Source organism: Pelobates fuscus, chromosome 4 (assembly GCF_036172605.1).
Source record: "Pelobates fuscus isolate aPelFus1 chromosome 4, aPelFus1.pri, whole genome shotgun sequence".
Taxonomy (NCBI): Eukaryota; Metazoa; Chordata; class Amphibia; order Anura; family Pelobatidae; genus Pelobates; species Pelobates fuscus.
The window spans coordinates 38,201,775-38,207,774 of NC_086320.1; positions in this window are offsets into that span (position 1 = coordinate 38,201,775).

The following is a 6,000-nucleotide window of genomic DNA, read 5'->3' on the forward strand; positions in this document are numbered from 1 at the left end:
TAGAAAGTCTAATGGAAATTAATTTTATGAATCAATTAAAAGAAATGAATAGACTTTTGAGGGAATGGAGACGCTACGAAATCTCATGGTGGGGCCGGATAAACACGATTAGAGCCTATATAGTTCCAAAATGGATTTACCTGTTCCGTATGATACCTCTCAAGATCTCAATTCACTGGCTAAATATAATACAAAAATGCTTCACAGACTTCATATGGAGGGGCAAGAAACCCAGAATTAATTCATTAACATTAGCGGCAATTATGACAACACATGCCCTAAATTTACAAGCTAAAGATTGCAAAGAACAAGCATGGTACAAAATAGAATTATACAGAGAGGAGGTTACAAATTTAGAAACATTACTTTGGGCCAACATAAACAAAAGGGTATGCTTACCAGAAACCAAAAGTAAAATTATTTCACAAACAATAAATGAATGGTATATAATAAAAAAAAAAATGGGAATAGCGGATCAAATCCCAGATACTTTATCTATAAATATGGTAGAAAAAATTATGGAGGATATAAATATGGAAAACTGGTATAAAAATTGCAACATATGTATCAAGGATTTATATAGAAATGATCAGATAGAAGATTACCCGACCATAAAAACAAGATTAGACCTACCATCTAGGGAAATTTTTAGCTATTTACGCATCAAAAGCTTCTTAAAGAAACACCTGATAAAATACAATGGGGATACAGGAAATTTAACTAGAAAGATCTTAACTAAAGACACCACGAATAAAAAATACTCCACAATAATAGAGCTACTTAATCTCATAAATCAACCAAATATTCCTGTGATCTTTAAAAAATGGGAAAGAGAATTTGACAGCAAAATCGACTTTATTTCTTGGTGCAAAGCTTTCCAAAAAATTTAAAAAAATCTCCATTCCCTAAATATATTGGAAAACTTTATAAAAGTCTGCTATAGATGGTATATGGTTCCAAAGAGACTAAACAAAATTTGCCATACTAACCCTCCAAATTGTTGGAGATGCTTTAATCTAGACGGCTCTATGCTACATATATGGTGGAGCTGCCCAAGAATTCAACCAATATAGGAGCTTATATATAATATAATAACACAGATAAGTAATATACAGTTAAACTTTACACCAGAAACTGCCTTACTACATATATATAATAACGAATTAAACAAAAAAAATGAAATATTAGTCATTCACTGTTTTATGGCTCTAAAGCTGTTGATTGCAAGATCATGGAAAAATACGGATATCCCTGACCTACAACATATAAAAGAACAAATTCTGAACTAACTAGAGATGGAAAAAGGAACAACCTGGTATAACGATAACAAAAAACAAAACCTATTAAGAGAAACATATAACTCTCTTATAACAGACATAAAACGAATAGAATAGACGTGGCCCATTGTCATAATGAAATAGAGATTACCCATTGTACACGGGAGATAATAAGATATTTAAATATATGCTGGATGGTATGAATGTAGATAAACTAACCATAGCTAAGAAACTACAAATATAATTAACAATAACTTCTTTTTTTTTTTCAATATTTTCTTTTATAGTCTTTTTTTGTGTATATAGATGAAAAAATTCTATGACTAGGATATAATTGTATGGTAATGTAATGCATGTTGGATTCTTAACAGAATCATGTTTTATTGATTAAGTATAATTGTTAATACTTATTGTTTTGTAAAAATAAGAAAAACTTAATAAAAAGGAATGAGAAAAAAAAAAATTACAGTTAAAAATTACAGTTAAAAATTAAATATTTTTTGATAGATAAATTAATTAATATATATATATATATAATATCCAGAAAGGATACATTTATTTAATTGAGTTAAAAAGTAGTGACCAACATTTCAGTCCCCATTCGGGACTTTCTTCCGGGTCAGAAATAACAGGACAACAATATATATATATATATATATATATATATATATATATAAAAGATTAAATATCACAATTGTCTCAATAAGCTATAGATCACCTACATGAACATATGACTTGATCCTGACGTAATCGCAGTTTAAGAAGCCCTTAAGGCAGCTATTAACATTTATTAGGTTGATGAAAAATATAAGGAAGCCTTAATGACTTAGTCCTGTCAGACCTTCCGGCATTCGCTAACCGTGGACTTCCGGGTTCTCGGAGCGCGGCCACTCCCCCTCCTATGACGTGGTCGTTCCCAGGGTTCATAGAGAGTCCGCGTCAACACCACAGTGCTGGATCAACTCGAAAGCTCCCGCGAACTTCAAACTGAATATTTACTTCTACTGTGTATCGGACCCGGACTGTTTAATCATTTACCCTCCTTCTCCTCTCCTACGACCTCGGACTGTTTTTGGATATTCTCTTGCCTGCTGCAACCTCGAATCTCTGTGGAATCTCTATCACCAATTTGGATTATCACTCCTTCATAAGTTAAGTAAACCAGATTGGCTCAAACTTAATATATAACCATCCTAAATCTAAGTGATTCGCTATCTGCTCCACATCAACTCATAATCTTGTTTCCAACACCTACTTATTAATTATCTGCATCCTAATTTGGAACTTCTCGCTGGTTGTGTTAAATTTACCTTATCCTAAAACAACTTCAAACACCGCTGCTGGTTATAACCTGCCAGGAATTAAAGAGACAGTTCAAATTGATTATCTTTTTTATTTAAAGAAATAAACATTATCAAACTCAGAAATCTGCAGTTGTTTCCATCTTATCAACAATTGAGCGTTACAGATTGATCCAGCCTAATTAATGGATACAGCAGATCTCACTTCTGAAATCACCAGATTAAACCAAAGGGTGGATACTCTCACTCAAGGCATGCAAGATCTACAGATCACCAATGAAAGAATCCTTACTTATGTAAGGGACTTGCAAACCCATACTCCTCACACAGTTACACACTCGGCTAGTGACCCTGCTGTCTCCAACCCCGAAAAATTCTCTGGAGACAGGTCCCAATACCGAGAGTTCATCAATTCTTGCAAGTTGTTGATTGCATTAAAACCCCGATCATATCCCACAGAAAGATCTAAAGTTTGTTCTGTTATTTCATTTTTGAGAGGTGAACCCATGGCCTGGGCTCATTCCTTTCTTGAGAATGATGATCCCATATTGGATTCTCTGGATGAATTCTTTGAAGCCATGTCTCTCCTTTACGAAGACCCAAACAAACAAGCGACTGCAGATTTAACCATTAGAACACTGCAGCAAAGAAACCGGCCTGTTGAAGATTACATTGCTGAATTCAAACGATGGGCACCTGAAACTCAGTGGAATGACATAACTCTACGTAACCAGTTCCGTATTGGGTTATCTGAAGCTGTCAAAGATGAGCTCTCCAGAACTGAACTACCTACTACACTAAATACACTTATTCAACTGTCAATCAGTATCGACAGAAGACTTAGGGAAAGAAAAGCTGAGAAATCACTCACTAGCTCTCTATGGAAAAAACCCTTCACCTCTTCAAAGGCACCGGAGAAACCTATAACTCCCGCTGAACCTATGGAAATAGGGGTTGTGAGAAGTCCTCTTACTCCAGAAGAGAGAACCAGAAGAAGACAACTGAACCTCTGCATGTACTGTGCTTCGCAAGAACATGTGGTCCCAGACTGTCCCCTATTGAAACGTCCAAGAGGCGGTAAGCATGGTTCTACCACGACTATAATGAGTGTACTTCCTTCTAAACCAACCTCTCATTTCTCCTCTGTCTCTCTCATATTACAGTGGGACAAAGAAAGAATTACGACTAAGGCCATTATTGATTCCGGTGCTAATGGGGTGTTCCTGGACTCATCCTTTGTTACAAAAAATAAAATTCCTTGTGTTCAAAAACGTAATTCCGTCTCTGTCAGAGTTATTGATGGCTCCTTAATCTCCTCGGGGCCCATTCGCCTTGAAACTGTCCCTTTAAGGACTACTACTAATTATGTCCATTCTGAATTTCTTGTTTTTGATGTCATAAATTCTCCTCTTTATCCTATAATATTAGGGATAGACTGGTTACGGACTCACAACCCACTTATTACCTGGGCTCCTTTCTCTCTCACGTTTAACTCTGCATATTGCCAGAAAACATGTCTACAACACATCCCCATTTTGCATGTTACTAGGGAATCCACTATACCTTCCAGCTATTCGGAGTTCGCTGATGTGTTCAGTAAAAAGGAAGCAGAGACACTTCCTCCTCATCGACCCTATGATTGTCCGATTGACCTTGTTCCTGGTGCTCCTATCCCTTTTGGACATATTTATCCCCTCTCTGAATCAGAGCTAAAAACCCTCAAGGAATACCTAGATGAAAACCTCCGGAAGGGGTTCATTAGACCTTCCTGTTCACCAGCCGCTTCCAGCATGTTTTTTGTGAGAAACAAGGACCAGACTATACGCCCCATCATCGATTACAGGTCTTTAAATAAAATAACTATTAAGAATCGTTACCCTCTTCCCCTGATCAATGAGTTGATTGAAAGATTAAGAACAGCTACCATCTACACTAAACTTGACCTTCGTGGGGCATATAACCTTGTTAGAATCAAGGCCAATGATGAATGGAAAACGGCGTTCAGAACCCGATATGGTCTTTACGAATATCTTGTCATGCCCTTCGGGCTATGTAACGCCCCTGCAACCTTTCAGCATTTCATTAACGATATCTTCCGAGATCTCCTAGACGTTTGTGTCATCATTTACTTAGATGATATTCTCATCTACTCCAACAACCTTGAAGAACACAGAAAACACGTGAGATGGGTATTATCCAGATTAAGAACACACAAATTATACGCAAAACCAGAAAAATGTATATTTGAAGTCAATGAAATCACTTTTTTGGGATATGTTATCTCCCCTCATTCAATAAGTATGGATACCTCCAAAATAGATTGCATTGTCAACTGGTCTACTCCTACTAATACTAAAGACTTACAACGTTTTTTGGGATTTGCCAACTTCTATAGGAAGTTCATTAAGAATTACTCTAAGGTTGCTCATCCCCTCAACCTGCTCAATAGCAATAAACGGTCCTTTGCTTGGAACGAAGAGGCTCAAGCAGCCTTTGATGAATTAAAACGGAGATTCACAAGTGCTCCCATTCTTCAACTACCTAATCCTGCTTTTCTCTACGTCATGGAAACGGATGCTTCTGATACAGCTATCGGGGCTGTCCTCTCTCAACACCAAACGCCTCAAGATCCTCTCCATCCAGTAGCTTTTTTTTCACGATCTTTGTCTCCTGCTGAACGAAATTATCCTGTAGGAGAAAAAGAATTATTAAGTATTAAAGCTGCATTCGAAAACTGGCGTCACATACTTGAAGACACACGCACTCCTGTAATTGTTTATACCGACCACAGGAACCTTGAATATCTTCATTCCAACAAAACACTCTCTGCCAGACAAGTACGCTGGAATCTTTTCTTTTCCCGTTTCAATTTTCAAATCATCTACAGACCCGGATCCAGAAATAAAAAGGCAGACGCCCTGTCCAGAATTCACCAAGATCTTCCTGTAAACGAAACTCAACCTCCTAAAATCATAGGTATTATTTCGTCATTAACTGATGATATTAAACATCTTAAAGAAGAAGATCTTGAACTTCCCAAGCAAGACAATCTATCAAAAAAGGACGGGTTGTACTACTTCAAAGACAGGTTATACATTCCTCCCTTGCTTAGGAATAAAATACTCTCCTTGATTCATGATTCCCCTCTGGCTGGTCATCCTGGTACAAGAAAAACACTGGAGCTGTCTAAAAGATATTACTGGTGGCCTCGCCAGGACAGAACCATAGAATCTTATGTCAAAAACTGCCCAACCTGTCTGAGATCAAAATCTGACCATCATCCACCATTCGGTCAATTACTGAGCCTACCTGTTCCAGAAAGACCTTGGCAGTCCATCTCAATGGATTTCTTGGTAGAACTCCCTCCTTCTCAACATCATACCACCATTCTGGTGGTGGTAGACCGTTTCACCAAGATGTCC